Here is a 16,167-nt window from a genome sequence, read left to right on the forward strand (position 1 = left end):
TGCAGTTGATTTGGTTACTATGTCCTGTGCCTGTCACAACGCCCATGTGTGGGACGTGGTCTCCCCACAGTAAAGGTTTGCTGAGTCATGCATGCATGAATGAGTCAGCAAAAATATTTTAAGTTGCCTAAGAGACACCAGAAAATGTCTACATTTTTAAAGGAAGACTGTCATTGGTTATATTAATATATGTCAACACATAAATACAAATTTGGCAGAGGTGAAAAAAAAGCCCAGAATGTACGTCGTTTTTATTCAACTAACTGCTGTTGATATGAAATTTTGAGAGAAAATTAACATGAGCATTTGGTTAGAATTTCTCTTCTAATAGAGTAAAATATTGGCAATGGACTGAGTAGCAATAGTGTATCTAAATCTATCAGTTAATAAATTAAAATATACAAAATAAGGACTATCTTCCTTAGTGTAGGCCCGTAAGAAAAAAATAGAGTAACTAAATCCAACAATATTTCAAAATAAATTTCTATCATTAATTTGAAGTCTTTTCATTGTGGCATTTTTCAGTCAGTATTGCTAATGCAATTTTTATTTTTTTTGCTGATTATTTTTCCCAGTCTTGAACATTTGAGTAACTCCTTTTTAACCTTGATTATATAAAATCCACAAGCAAATGTCTAAGTGTGAGTCTTTTTTTATTTGAATTTTTTGTATTTTATAGGCCTTTTGGTCTAAAGTCTCATGGTCTTCTGCTTTGAGAAATATATTCTTTTTTCATTTCTTTTATAATTCTATTTTCCCAAGTTTTCTCGCTGTAATTCCTTTTAGGTTTTTTTTCTTTTGAGCTTTTCTGGAATGGTTATCTATATATTTTATTTTTCCCTATTATTTTTTGTGTCTTTGTATTTTTCTCAATTAACTGCTAGACTAATGAAAATACGTATTTGACAGTTTGAAGTTCTACCATCAATATCAGAGGTAGAAGAAGGTTGAAACGCAGACAGCGCCTTGCAGAACATCGGCATCAATAATGCTGATTGGATTAGCCATGTGCTAAGTAGAGGGGTACAGTGGCCTCACTGAAGAGAGAGAAAGGACAACTGTCCCACTCCAGGAGCTCCAGAAACCGCAGTGGGCCCTCCCCAGTTCTGTGCCCGCTGCTGAAATGTGAGCAACAGGACTTTGCCCTTGACCTTGAGGATTGAAAGTTTAACCATTATTTTATTTTCTCTTTATTGTGCTAAAACAATCCAGGCTTTGAAGAGAGCTCCTCATGAGATTATGATGTCAAAATATTAAATTTTACTCCTAAAACTCTTACAATCCCTACCCCTCTTTCTCACCCATCAGAATGTCACCAGCAAGTCAAAACTCTTGGTCTTCGCTGAACTTGACTTAAAATAAATGGAGACATTATAGTTAGGGGTGGATGCCCTTTTTTTTTTTTTTTTTTTTTTTTTAATTAGGAAGGGACTTTTGATGACTGTATCATGACAACACAGTAAAAAGTCATAGCTGATTCTCTCCCTGCTGGTCTGTGTTATCTCCTTGGAAACACCGGTGTTGACCCAGCACATGTGGCCAGGTTGGGCACACCAGAGCCGGTGGCTTGCGGACCAGCTTCCCCGACTCAGGGCAGGCATCCTGCAGAGCAGCAGCAGAGTCCACGGAAGGCCTGGAAGTTGGGGGGCTGCAGCAGGAAGAAGCAAAGGGAACATTCTTTGTCTCTGAAGCCGGAGGATGGCAGGAGGAAAGAGGCATCGTGGGAGCTCACCCGGCTCGGGGTGCAGGGAGAGACGGAAGGTGCAGAGAGCTGTCCCAGGACTCGACCAGGAGGCTGTCACAGGGATCCCGGCGGGAACGAGGCTGTGATACCAGCAGAGTGACAGGCTGGGCCACCTGCGGCCTGACTTCACTGTCCAGCTCTATTTCTGTCTCTGAATTAAAGGAAGGGCGGGGGAGGGGACCCTACTGAAGTTCTGTTTCCTGCTCTCCAGGCTCCCCTGCATCCTGGGCATCCGTTTCTGAGCACCTGCCCCTCACGGACCCTGAACGCAACACCTGGCGTTGTGCACGCGGGAAGCCCATGCAGCCGGGTTCTAGAACTACCCGGGGACAAGGAGGGCGGCTTCGTTTTCCCCCCCGAATTCACCCCATCCCCGCTGGGCAGGGTCCTGGACGGGGGCTTCCAGGGAGTGGGACGTCACAACCCTCCCCAGTTCACCATCTTCGATTGTGGACTCTGCTGTTTCACTCTGAAAACCACAGAAAGTAAGAAGACGACCGAGGCCGGGAGGCGGAGAAGTGAGAATGTGCAGCTCGTAGGAAGATGATTTTAATCAAGTTCAATGTCCAGGACTGACGCGTATTTTGTGATACAAACTCAAAGCTCTTCTACGCTTTAATCCGGGGAAGCAATAAAAAGCTATTCTGTGCGACGAGAACCATAGTAATTCATAAAAGCCGAAGTTCAAAACAAGAGACAGAGCCAGTGGGCAAAGCCTTACGTACAAACAGCGTGCACACCGAGAGCTGATAAAAATAAGGCCTTTTCCTGTGCATTGTTCTGCGGGGCTGGATTATGGCTCAAAATCCATGGGCCGCATTATTAGCACAATGTTCTGCGCTTACACCCTGGTAAATATTTCCACAAGATAATATTTAATGATAAAGGTATTTTGCTCGCTAAATCCTTCCCTGTCAACAACTGGAGGCCGACCTCTCACCTGCCTACAGCTGAACAAACAGTGCGGTGGATATTTGAATGTGCCACTTTGTAAATCACCTTCCTTTTTAAATCTGGTATGAAAGACAATTTCCTCCAAAAAAAAAAAATCATCATCATCATCATCATCATCATCATACAAAACTGAACACTGCTGTTGCCTTTTTTTTCCCTTTCTTTTTTGAAATGCCCCCAAGACTGAAAGACAGCTGACCCTTTTCTGGAAAGCAGAATGCCATTGTCACAGCTCCTTGCCCACCTGCGGGATTCCTGCCCACAGCGGCCAATCCTGAAGATGAGGTTCGTGACCAAAGCGAATGACGCCAGGTGATCGCAGAGATTTTCAGTTTTCAACCTTTTCCTGTCTCATCTCCTTCCCCCCAACCGAAAACCCCCATGGAAGTGGCGACACGACAAGTGCATCTCTCTGTGTCACGCTCACCACGCTTACCCGCACCGGCTACGGTCAGGCAGAGCATCACGTGATCAAATCTGCACACACGTGGGAGCCTGGGAATCCAGATATCGTCAGAGGTTTACCACGACCTTGGTAACGCTTCTCTACCGTCTCCAGGTCTCAGTTTGTTTTCTGTAAAATGAGGAGTTTGGGATGCCCCTGTTTGGATGTTCTCCAATGTTATGAAACGTCATATGTGACAGTTGCTGCCGGCAGAAGCGTTGGCCTGGGGAGGACATGGAGGTGAGCTGTAAGGTCTCATGCGCTGCCACCATCTGACGTCAGCGTCGTGGCAACAATAGAAATCGAAGAGCACGACGTAGAACAAGCGTGTTTCTGACGGGGCCGAGGGGCTCTGTGGGTCCCCGTCCCGGCTGCGCTGTGTGTGAGCAAAGCGAAGAATCTGAAGGCGTCACAGCCGTGTGGGGGACGAGGCACGTCGCCGTCCCTGAACCTGAGCGTGTGTCCACCCAACGCCGTGAGCCACCGGCATGACCCCATGTGAAGTTTTAGAGCTTCGAGGAGACCCAGAAACCTCCGCCATGGGTGGCGTTTGCCACCTGCTCTGTTCTATTTACGGGGACGTCGGCTGCAAAGGTAGGGCGTAGATTCACGTCCATATGCTCGGGAGAAATCAGAGGTTCCAAAGTGTCTCGAGGACTATTTTTGAAGTCACAGCTAATAATTTATCGTCTGACACTCGGGGCTGACCTGGGTCTAAAAGCAGAGCTGGTCGGAGACCTGCTGGGGACAGCAGGGGGACAGGGAGCAAATTCCGAGCCAGCAGGAAATCTGAAACAAAATCCAATCCAAAAGCCACCCAAGATCCGATTGTGGAAAGATGGATTTGACAGTTGACTCCCTGCTAATTACATTTGTAAAGACGTTTTAAGGAGAGAAGTAAAATGAGAGCGGACCCTGTGCAATCCTCGGGATTGAGCCGGAGCCTGACATCCTGTTCTGCCTCCTCTTTAGCGGCAGCTCAGCGACCTCACAGAGACAATTCAAGCAAATGGTCCACTCAGGGCTGACAGCTGACCCTCCGGCCCAGCTGGGGACACCCGCATGGTGCTGGCCAGGAGGACATCGGACAGCTCCTTGCGTCTGAGCACCCTTCTCAGATCTCTGTACATTTTCTTTCCTCTTCCCTGGCATGTCCGCTGCAATCGCTGCCTTGCCAGGGTCATCGTTTTGCAGAAGGGGACCCGAAATTGATGGCGGTCGTCACTCGCCTGCCTGGCGAAAGCCCCACCCAGTACACAAGGGGAACCCAGCCCTCCTCTCCTGTTTTTTTATCTGTTATGAGAGTGAAGTCCCAGAGTGAGTGAACAAGGCCTTTTCTTTTTCCTATGAGGGAAATTTCCCTTAAAAAGGAGAACGGAATTCTCTAACATCTTGCAGGAATAAAAGCACGCCCCTTTCCCAAAGGGCAAACTCCGCATCCAGCACGTGCCCAGATGGGAATTTTTTTTTTTTTTTTTTTTTTTGAGACAGAGTCTCGCTCTGTTGCCCAGGCTAGAGTGCCGTGGCGTCAGCCTAGCTCACAGCAACCTCAAACTCCTGGGCTCAAGCGATCCTCCTGCCGCAGCCTCCCAAGTAGCTGGGACTACAGGCATGCACCACCACGCCCGGCTAATTTTTTCTATATAATTTTAGCTGTCCATATAATTTCTTTCTATTTTTAGTAGAGACGGGGGGTCTCACTCTTCCTCAGGCTGGTCTCGAACTCCTGAGCTCAAATGATCCACCCACCTCGGCCTCCCAGAGTGCTAGCTAGGATTACAGGCATGAGCCCAGCCCCGGATGGGATTAAACTCTCCTAACAGCTCTGGAGGGAGAAGCCGGCTCCCTTTCATATGGGAAGAGACGGGGAGATGACTCGCTCGGGTCTCTCCGTCCGAGCAGAGCCAGGCTGGCTGGACTCCACACACAACCATCTCCAACAGCAGAGCACAGTCAGGAAACAGGGGGCCACACTGGCTTTTTAACACCAACGCCCCGGGAGGGCGGTAAGAGAGAATCAGTGGCTGTATTTTTGCTCTGTCTCGCTGTTAGGGAAGCTGTCTGTTCTAATTCTTTCAATCAATGGCATTATGATGTGGATTCTCCGGAACTTTAAGCAAATGGAATGATGAAGAAAATGCAATAAATAAGTGCAGGGAAACGAAGAACAGAGAACACTATGTTTTCCAGGCATAAGAACAGCAGCCGCCGCCGCAGTGACAGGCTCACCACGTGCCCAGCGGAGGTGCCCAGCCAGGTGGCTTTACTGTGTCACCTGAGCTCAGCACCTGTCTCTCCTCTGCTGTTTTGACTTCTCCAAGGAGTTCGATGTCTCGCTGTGGTTGCCTTGTCTCGGCCGTCTCCACTACGCTTCCAAACGGCTGCGCGTTCTCACTGATGCTGCTTCTGTGTGCTGGCCGCAGGCTGGCCCCGGGCGACTGGCCCTCGGGGAACTTCGCGTCCCGCAGGGGCAACCGCGAGACGGGGAAAGGCCATGGCGCTTTCTCGGGCGGTCTGCGCGTGACCTTGTCAGTGATGGGTGGAGGTTGCTGGGCCGTCCCAGATGTAGAGCCCTGTGGATCCTGCCCCCTCCACTCTCGCCTGCCCTGGTCACAGCAAATTAGGTTTTGAAATGAAGGGAATGCGCCGGTTACCTCCAAAACCGCAGCGTATCATCATTAACAGGAAAGGGTGAGTCTAAGGAACGCTGTAATCATCATTCTAAGAAGATCTTCTCAGGACCTTAGAGAGAACCCGGTGACTCACCTGTGCTGGGAGGTGAGTCCCTGGACAGGAACACACTGTGTGTCAGGCCGGTGGGGGCCCAGCTAACATGCTATGAGTTTTACCCCCGGTCTCGCTCAAAATTTAGATAATTGCGATATTGAGTTGCTTAAAACATAAAAGGATATATATATATTTTTTTGTTTTCTTTTCCAAGCACGTTCTAAATAATTCTCAGAACACACCCGAGTGACAACCGGGCTTCTCACCCTTCTTGGCATGTTGACGGCCGGGGACTGGTTCCTCCCCGGCCAGAACGAGACGGCAGAGCCGGGGACCTCCAGCTCTGCGCTCACATCAGTTTTTTTTTTTTTTTTCCCCTAAAACAGATTTATGCTTAAACCAAGGAATCTGTGCTTAATTATCAGCGTTAAGGAGAATACTGCAGGCTGGTCGTGGTCAGTTCCTTCTTTTTCAAAGTGCAAAAAACATACTATTTTTCCTTTTTCCTCCCTCCCTCCCTTTCTTCTTTCCTTCCTTTTCTTTCTTTCCTTTTTTGCTCTTTTTGGGGGGGTTTTGGAGGGGTGCGTGTTCAGGAGTCAGGCTCTGTAGAGCGTAAGATGAAGGGAAATTGAATTTTTAACTTCTGAGCCAAAGGCATCGGGTAACTTTCAAGTTCCCCCGAATCTTCTGGTTCTCGTTGGGTTCCAAACCGCAGCTCCCCGTGCCGTGGAAACGGCGCTTTCTCCCGCTCGCACTTCTGCATGCGGTGTGGCCCCCGGTCCTGCGGCTGGAGGGAGCCAGTACCGACACCTTCACACCTGCCCCTCCCGCAGAGCACGCACCCCCTGCCCCAGGAGAGCCCCCCAGAACAAACCCCAGGCCTCCGTCCAGACGCCGACCAGGGGGCCTCGCGCATCGGACCCGGAGCCGGCAGGACGGCGCAGAAACGCCCAGAAGCTGGTCTCAGCCCCACGCTCTGTACAGGAAATGAAAGACGGAACCAAATCAGAGCAGAACTGAAAGTCTGCAAATAAAAATTACAGATCCTCAATCACAGCTTTCCCTCTGCACAGGCCATATAAAAGCACGCACGTCTCCGAGCGCCTGCTGGTTTCTTTTGGTCAAGAGCCCTTGAGCCGTCTTGGTTTCTCTCTTGATTTAAAACTGACTCTGAAGACGGTGAAACAGCAAACATGCCTCATTCCCCTGCTCTGCATGTGACGAGCTAAAAAGGGTGATATTTCTCCACAAAAGGTCCTGCTTCTGGGATGCTTCGCCTGACCCGGACTCCACTCAGTGTCACTTAGCCTAATGTTTTCATCTGCCTTATTTCAGAAAGCAAAAAAGCACCTCCGACCCTGATATTCTGTGTGATTTCCAGGTCCAACATTTTGGGGCATTTTTTTAAAAAGCACATGGAGATAAAGTCATCATCGACTTCATCGAAAGGCATGTTAGGCAAAAAATAAATTTGACAAGTTTATTAAAAATTCGAGACTAAATAGGTTGAACAAAAGATTTTTAAGTCAAGTTGATCTGTGAGAGGTCCCTGCCCAGCTGGTTAAGACTTTTATCCTTTGGGTTCTTACCTCTGATTTGCGGAACCGGCATAGCTAGAAAACACAGGAGATGCATGCAAACAACTTTTATAATTCCCGTGACACCCAACTCTCGATTTGTGCCCGTTCTGTAAGGCATTGGGAGGTCAAAGGTGTGTGCTTTTCTGCACTTTGCAAAAGAAGGAGCTGACGCTGCCCTCCTCACGCTACCAATAAAGCTGGAATTCCTGAAGCACAAGGTTGGTCTTGGGAAGCAGAGGTGGAGTTTGTACCTGCGGTTTGCACGGGACCCTCCCACCCACCTGCTCCTTAGAAGGGACAGTTGCATCAAGACCTGTCTGAATCTATCCAGAGCTCACTTCCAATGAGAAGAGACGCCCAAAGCCTCGCTCTCCTGTTAGAAACACACCACGTAAAATATTTATCATGTCAGTACGTTTTAATTAGCACTGATTATTTATTGGGCAATACTACAGTTACGTTTGCTTGCAGATTGTATTGTTTCTGATTGGAGGTCACAGGTCACAGCAGAGCCGGTGTGGCAGGAGGACAGATGGAAGCCGGGGTATCCTCGGTAGGTCACGGACACCCCGGGAAATAAGGATAACAACGGTCGCTTCATTGGATTAACTACGGGGGCAAAATAACATTTAGGAACATGATGTACACAAATATGAAACCACCTAAAAAACAAATTATTCTGGAAATGTCTTATTCTAGCAAATAGTCGTGGGTACGGTCAGCACTCGAGGGCTGTCGTATCTGGGTGCGAGATGCGCCGGCCACGCAACTCCAAAGCACCCGGCGCGGCCGTGACAGCAGGTGTAAGAGTGACCTGCATTTTGCTCTCCTATTTCCAGCAAACCTGCCCCTGTGTGTCGACCACCTTCCTGAACAGCATATTCCTGACCGATTCTGTCTTCGCCCCTAGAAAAATTAAATTCTGCAAATTTGAAAAGAAAGGGATTTAGTATTTGCTCAATGCCCACTTCGCAGAGTTCGCACAAGTGTTTCCCTTTATCACAGACGTTGCCCTGAAGACCCAGAGGGGTCAGCAGAGGCTGGGGCCGCTCGGGTTGGGATCCGTCCGCCACCCGCGTCCCTGCTCCCCCTTGCTGTCTCCCATGGGTACGCAGTCACCCAACAATCCGGTTCTGCAGGACTCTCCTGGGGTTTCCTTGGGAGTCTCCTATGAGTCTTTCCTTTTCCAAGAAGGTGAAGGGCGTGGTTTCTTTCTGGGCACACGCCCAGGAAATTGAGTCCTGGTGAAACATGTCAGGCTGCCGTTTCCAGGACGTGAGACAGTTTCCCAGAACAGGTATGAATGGGCGACGAAGCACAGACTCTGGCTGGACCGCCCCACCCGGGTTCCAGTCTTCTGACTCACGGGCCACCGGTGGGTGTGAGTCCAGGGAGGGGAGTCCCTGCGCCTTCCTCTGTCACCTTGCAGGGAAGCGTCTCCCAGGCTGGAAGCTGCTTTTTGGGAAAAACTTGCGCTCAGAGAGACCGGCTGAGACCTCAGTTGTCCTGCAGTCCTGAGGGTTCAGCGTGTTCCCTGAGTAAAGACCTGGATTTTGGTCTGGCTTCTAGTACAGCTTTGAGCCTTTCCAGAACCCCATTCCAGAGTGGGGCCAATCATTCTTGCCCCCAGGATTTGGGGAGAATAAAATGAGACAATGTCTGACATGTAGAGGTGGCCAATGCAATAACATGACCACGAATCAGAACTTCGGGCAATGAGCCACCCTTGCAACTTGAAGAAAAACAAGGCTGATTTTTGCTGCTGTTGTCTGTTTCTCTGATGTTATTCAGATTTAGCTTCCTTTGTGTTAAAGCATCAACCATCCAGAATCCTCCTAACCTCGCCCCCACACCCTTTTAATAATCTCTGTTAGGATCTGACCAACATGAGCTCAATAAATCTTAGATCACTTTATAGAAACACGTTGAACTTAGAAGTGACTCTTCAAATTTTCCCATCAGGAACGGAAAGGCAGACCCTTCAGTGGTGTCTTCAAGGTTTTTTTTCACCAGAAAGAATACTTTCTAAACCCAACCCTAAGACCACGTGCTTCTCTTTTTCTCGGTTTTTGAAATTCACCCAGGTGTGTACTGGATGCGGCACGGTGGCGATTGTCATAGCCGTGGCGTTTGCGGTCACGGTGGCGTCCGGCGTGCTCACACAGGTGTGGGAGAAGCCCAGTGAAAAGTGGGGAGCCTGTCGTCCCATCCAGAAACACAACACCTTGCAGCTTCGTGGCTCTCCAGGGTGAGGAGGAAAACAACATCTCAAGCCATCCTTTGTGCAGCTTCCAGGCTAAATTATTGTCCTGGAGCTGGATTCGATGACTGTCCTTGGTGCCATCCTAAGCACAGGCGTGGAGAGGTGCCTAGAGAGAGTTCTTGGCCACTGAAAGCTAAAAATCTGTCTCTCAGACAAGGAGGTTTAGCAGCAGTATCCAAACCTTAATGTAGGAAGAGCGACTTAGAACACGACTCTTTCTTCTGTTTATATTCCAGTACCTGAAGGCGAATTGTTGCTTTTCTTAACCACAGTACACTACAGTGAGCAGGAGAAAGTCTTAAGATTAACTTCCGGGTGTGAAAACAAACTTGAACACAGTCATAAAATGCAAACCCCCATTCATTTATCGAAGACCACAAATGGTCTATGATCAAGGCAAAAATCTACCCACTGCAAAGCATTCCCTGCCTGGCCTGACAGCCACACAGCAGGACGGCCCCGCACACGCACTGCTTTCCCGGCAGCCGCGGGAGCTGAGCTTGGGATGCTCACAGAATACGAGATAAAGGCTCTTTGGTTTGGTGGTGGGAGGGGAAATAACATGTGAAAACTGAAGAACAACAATGGAGAGTGCAAGTCCAGGTAGATGGGGTGGGGGCGATGCTGCTGGGATCCGTTCCTCACTCATACACGATTGGCCCGAGGTTTCCACGGTTGCAGAAGCTGAGATGAAGGCAATTCGGTAGGAAGCAGACGGGACCCTGAGCCAGAAATCCCGAGTTCTCATCTCAGCTCTGATGCTAGCTAATGTTGTGGTCTTAGTACGTAAGATTAAATGACATTCATATTTCAGATGCATGGAAAATAGCAGCAGAGAACAAAAGGTCTCAGTGCCGAGATGGGTCCGAGTATTAAAAGGGGCCTGTTGAGTTGGGTCTTTTTATGAGTCTAAGTTCCACAGGAGTCGGATGCAGTATCCGGACAGCCTCATCCTTATCTGCAAGATGGGAGCACTCAGGATTGAACTGGAAACGCAGACAGGACACTCCGACCACTGGGCCCGGAGCTCTTGCCAAGGGGTAAATTCTTCTCCATCCTCCGCAGACAAAGGCATCCGAGCTCCTGGGGTCTCAGGCAGCAGCCTCAGGGCTGTCCTGGACGTGACTATCAGGCCCAGAATCTCATCCGTTGTCCTCACAACAAATCTGGGAGGAGACATCCCAATGCCCATTCTAGAAAGAGAGGGGTTGAACCTGCCATTGTTGACGTGACTTCACCAGTTCCCCCGGTTAGGAATTTCTAGAGCCGGCATCTGAATCCCGAAGTGTTGGATTCCAAAGCACATCCATCTTCTCACTGAAGGCCTGTCCAAGGCACTCACCCCGCAGGGTGGGAGACCTGCTCTGCCGGAAATGCCCCTGCAGGTGTGGAAACAGACAGAGCAGAGGCCACGGGGGTGGGAGGGGGGGGACCCCGGGGCCGGGAGTGGGCCCAGAAAGAGGTCAGGATGCAAAATGGAAACATCACCACGGTGGTAGCCGGCCTGTTCGCTGTGCAGATGCAAACATTGTTGGAGACCTGTGCACTGCAGAAATTATTTCCATATTTGTCTTGTAGCTGGTTTATTTGCGGGGGAAGGTGATGGGGCCTCGGTGAGGCCGCTCTGTTTCCCTGAGGCTGTTTTGCATTCCGAGTTCTCCGTCTCTCGACCACAGCGGCACTGACCTTCACAACGACAGCACAGAGTGTACGCAAAGCACCCTGTGCCTGGGAGTTATGCAAATAAGGGCTGACCTGATCGTTTCAAAACATGGTGGCCACCACAAAATTGAGCCACTGCTTAGTGATGCCATTATCTTAGCTCGGTGCTGCCCCGCCAGCAGCCCCGGCCCCTTTCTCAGGAGAGAGCTCCCAGCAGCGGGCTGGTCGTAAAAACCGTGACTGATCTCGGAGCCAAGATGCAAAGGTCTTCAGGACTTGCCGATGCAGCAGAGAAAACTGCAGCAGCCCTGACCAGAAGCCGGTGGATGTGTCCACGGCCAAGTGCAGCAATGCTCATTTCTGTCCGTCCTTGTTTAGGGGAACTTTCTGGGAACGGAGGAGCAGGGGTGGCAAAGCGCAGACACACAGTAGGGACAGCTGAGGGCTCGAGACGCCTGCGTAGCAATTCCAGGAAGGCGCCTTTAAAAATTATTTTTCCTATTTTACAAGGGAGAAATGACAGTAATATTCATATTATTCACTGGGCTGTGATATACGGCACCCCCCGAGTGCCGAGTGGTAGGCCAAGCTCCTTTCATATGTTGGTTCCGACACTAACAACCCCCCACGATTTTGCTGTCATGGACCCCGACGTCACAAATGAGAGAACGGAGGCGGAGGGAGGTGGAAAGTGGCCGCATCATGGTATTTGAACGCCATTCTTCCTCCCAGACAAAGTGTGTTTCGGTGCATTCGCTGCAGAGCTGCACACCGGTCCGAGGAATTCGGGAGGGCCGAGATTTCCACCTTGGATAAGCGGAGCACGTTGGCCCAAGTGCACGCAGCGGGCGGGGTCGGGAGACCGGGCCTTCAGGCTCCAGTGCCTTTAATTTGTTGCTGAGATCTCCCGAAAGGATATTGCCTTGTGGCTGACCACAGAGACTTGACGGAAAGGAAAAGAGTTGCTAAGGGGTGATGGTTTGTGGACCAGAGACAGAAACAGCCTCCTCTACGTTAGCCACTGGGGTGAAAGCAGAGGGAGGCCACGCGTCCTCAGGCCTCGCAGTTATCAGCAACTGGATCAGGTGCGGCCACACAGGTGTTCGACCTCCTCCTCCAAGTGACCCGCCAAGGAGAAGCAGATTCTGGGAGCTTCCTCGAGCGGCTCACAGGTACGCAGGCACCCCAAGAAGGGACTTGAACTCCATTCTTCCATCTCAAACCCTCGGTGCATCGCGTTACCTTTAACTGGAAAAAGACGACACGCTCTTTGCAACATCCTGCCTAAAACGAGTACATGATGAGCGGGGACAGCTTAATCATCCCGTTGACCTTGGAGGAAAAGACGGCCATTCGGCTTTAATGCAGTCGAAGAAACATCAAGTGGCTTGCAAGGAAAAGGCAGCTCCCTGTGGAAAAGGAGGTTTGGGATTTGCAGACATTTTCACCAGTCATCCGGGAGGACCCCATGTATGCCTCGTGGGCAAAAGAATCATATCCGGAGTTAGGAAAGGTTTTGCATTTGGTGTAGAAGTGATGTGTCAGAACGCTTGATTGTTTAAATTTTAATGACAAACACAGAACCTGTTTTAATAAGGTTTCACTTTCATTGCCCTGAGTAGCTCTGTTCAGAGGCATGTGGCCTTTCCTGGAGAACCGAGTGCATCTGTTGGTTTGGGGTGGGGGGTGTCCTTTTAATTAATCCAAAGTCGAAACAGAGAGCTCACACGGGGGACACTGCCCAGACTGTGCTTGCCGATGTTGTCTTGTCCAGACCCAGGTTGACAGGTCTGTGGATTTCCCTGGTCATTTTCCTCTGACCTCCAACCACTTCCTCTTCTCCCAACCTTTCCATGTCAGGTGAAAGGGGAGAAGGAAGAGAACGAAACCCAGAACGGGTGATCGGTCTTCACCCCTCTAAGGCAAAAAACTTACCGGAAGAAGGCCAATATTTTGGATCACATGAATTCTTAGGTTTATTTAGAGACCTTCCTTAGAATTAATGTCTTTGCACTGTTGGAGAAAAGAGTGAAATGGCGATGAACGAAAGCAGATTCAGCTGTTCCTTCACTCATGCATTCGCTGAAGAAGCATTTCTAGGTGCGGAGTCGGAGACTCCGGATCCCGGGCGGAGTCACAGACGCCGGATCCCATGCGGTTCTCAGAGAGACTCCCTGCGGCTGGTGTGGCCTGGAAGCAGGCAGAGGTGGAAGAGGTCAGTCCACATGAGCAAAGGCTTGAGGACAAGACAACCCTCCAGCCTTGGGCTCTTGCTCCGCCGGGAGCCGACACGCAGGAGAAGACAGAGCGGCTCCCTGGCACCTGGCGGGCGCTCATGGCCTGTGCAGCAGGTGAGCAGACGCAACGTGCACGCGGCCCCAGGTGGCCGTCACGGATCACGGACCTGCACGGTGACCAGGTGGGGTCTGTGAGCCCGCGGCCAGAAGACGACAGAATACAGAGGTGGTTCTGCCACGTGTTTTATAAAGCAGCACCTGCCACTTCTGCAGCATTTGAGAAATTAACAAAATGGCCAAACACAGCATATTGTGGTCGTGGAAAGAGATGGGTAGGGTTTTATCTCCAGCTCTGGCCCGACGCACGGTGGGGATGAATTGGCTGTGTCTCGGGGTCGCCCCGCACAGGGAGAATAACAGTGGCTGCCCGCCCGCCCTGGGTGGCCATCAGACAAGAGTCCACGCCGGTCACCTGCCACTCAGAGGTGTGGTCTGCACCAGGCGGAACCACAGCGCTTGCTGGTGGAAAGAGAACTGCCAGAGAGACTATTCTACAGACCAACAAATGATAACACCAAGCAACAACAATGACAGCCAAACCCTCCGCCCATAGATGGTGTTTTACTTCCCCTAAAGATAAGGGAGGCGTTGGCTGCATGTTTGTGGGAGTTATACCTGGATGGAGACAGGTGGTAAAAATAATAAACAAGCAAGTAAACAAAAATCAATTGATTCAAACGGAACAAAATAAAGAAAATAAATCAAGTACATCTGAATGTAAGCTTGAGAATTTTAATTGGACAGAACCTACGCCAACACTGTGTGACGTAGGAAGTATCATGCACATGATTCATTTGGTGGGAGGAACACGATAAATAATGCACTAATTCCAGAGGACCACGAGGAGACATCTGTTCAGTGGTTGCTTAAGAAGGGGCCACCTCATTCAGCGGGATTGGACCAATCTCAGGGTTTACAGCTCTGCGTGAAAAGTGCAGGAACAATTGTGACTTCTGGGTCCTTTGTCCTTTGTCCAAACCACAGTGAATTCAATTCACTGCATTTGCTGGTCAATCCAGTGCTGCTTTTGGGTCAGTGTGTTCAAGGCTTTTGACAGGAAAGCGTTTTACTGAAAGACTTGCAGAACTTCCTTCCTGTAAGATTACAGTAGCACGGCAAGCATTGCAAGAGGAAACTACTTTATAGAACATAAAAATAAGCATAATTTTCCCTGATAGGATGGGACTACAACATGCTTATACTTCACTGAGTTGACTAGAAAATTATGTTGTAAAAACTACACAGGAGTGAATTTTTTCTAATGCTCATTTTAAGAAAAAAAAAAAATCCAATTTTCTATTTTCCAGTACATTCCATGGGAAGAACAAGAATTATTTTCCTGATTAAGAGAGAAATACCCACCACCCCATAATGATAAAGATCAGCTATTGATGATCCGTCACATTTCAGGCTACATACCAGGTCCCCTACAGACCTTATCTCTCGTTCTACGAAAGTCCTGAAGGGTTTCCCATTACTCTAATTTTAGAGATGAGAAAAACATAGCTCAGAGGGTTTAAGGAACAACCCCAAGGCCAGGAGTTGGGAAATTCTTTATTGGTAGGTTCCATGTGGGAAGACACATCGCTTGCCCATAACATGATGGGGGAAATGTCCACTCTTGGCAAATACACCTCTTAGAAATCCCCTTAAAAACAGTAACTCCTAGATTGTGCTACTGTTAAAAGTTTCCAAGGAAACTCACAGTTGGAAGAAAGAGGTGTCTGGGCAGCAATCTCCCCTCTTTCTTATACGTTGTCTGACTCCCAGGTGTCATCCCGGCCGGTCAGGAAAACACGCACATCCTTAAAAGGCAACATTCCGGATTGGCAGGGGCTGGGTCATGTCTGATTAATGGTGAACCGGAAGCCGAGGGCATTCCTTCCTTTCTGAAACCCCATAAACCTTTCTAGTAAGGTGGCGGATGCGACCGGCCTCGTTCTTACAGTCCCCCGCCCCCCCACCCCCTTGCTGTATTTGACCCTTGAGGGGGCAGCTGCATTGTACGTTGGGGGACAGATTGGCTGTGTGTTTGGGGGACCATCTGCTGACACTGCTGCTCCGCACAGCAAAGCTCTGTCCACCCTTCTTAGCCCACCTCCCCTCACGTGGGAGGGGCTTTGCTGGGAGCAACTTCAGAAACGCTGGACTTCCTAGCGGCCGCTTGCCCTACAGATCCTCAAGTAGCTCCTGCCTCCGTCTTACCGCAGGGCATGAGGACATTTAAATGCATGATATTTAAATGTGCATCCTCAGAGCTCTTTGTTTTAAATCTGTAGCTCGCACTAATGTTCTTTTTATTTACCTTAACTAAATGATTTATATATCTGAATTTTGCCCAAAGGCAATCTACTGAATGAAGGAGTTAGATTTTTTTTTTTAAATTAGCAACCATACACGCACACATATGTCTCACGGCGAGCCGGCTTGTTCTAGCTTGAGCTTATGAATAAACAACCTATTTTGGGGAGGATGGTGAATTCTACAAGGGAAGG

The sequence above is a fragment of the Eulemur rufifrons genome, chromosome 25, assembly GCF_041146395.1.
Source record: "Eulemur rufifrons isolate Redbay chromosome 25, OSU_ERuf_1, whole genome shotgun sequence".
NCBI lineage: Eukaryota > Metazoa > Chordata > Mammalia > Primates > Lemuridae > Eulemur > Eulemur rufifrons.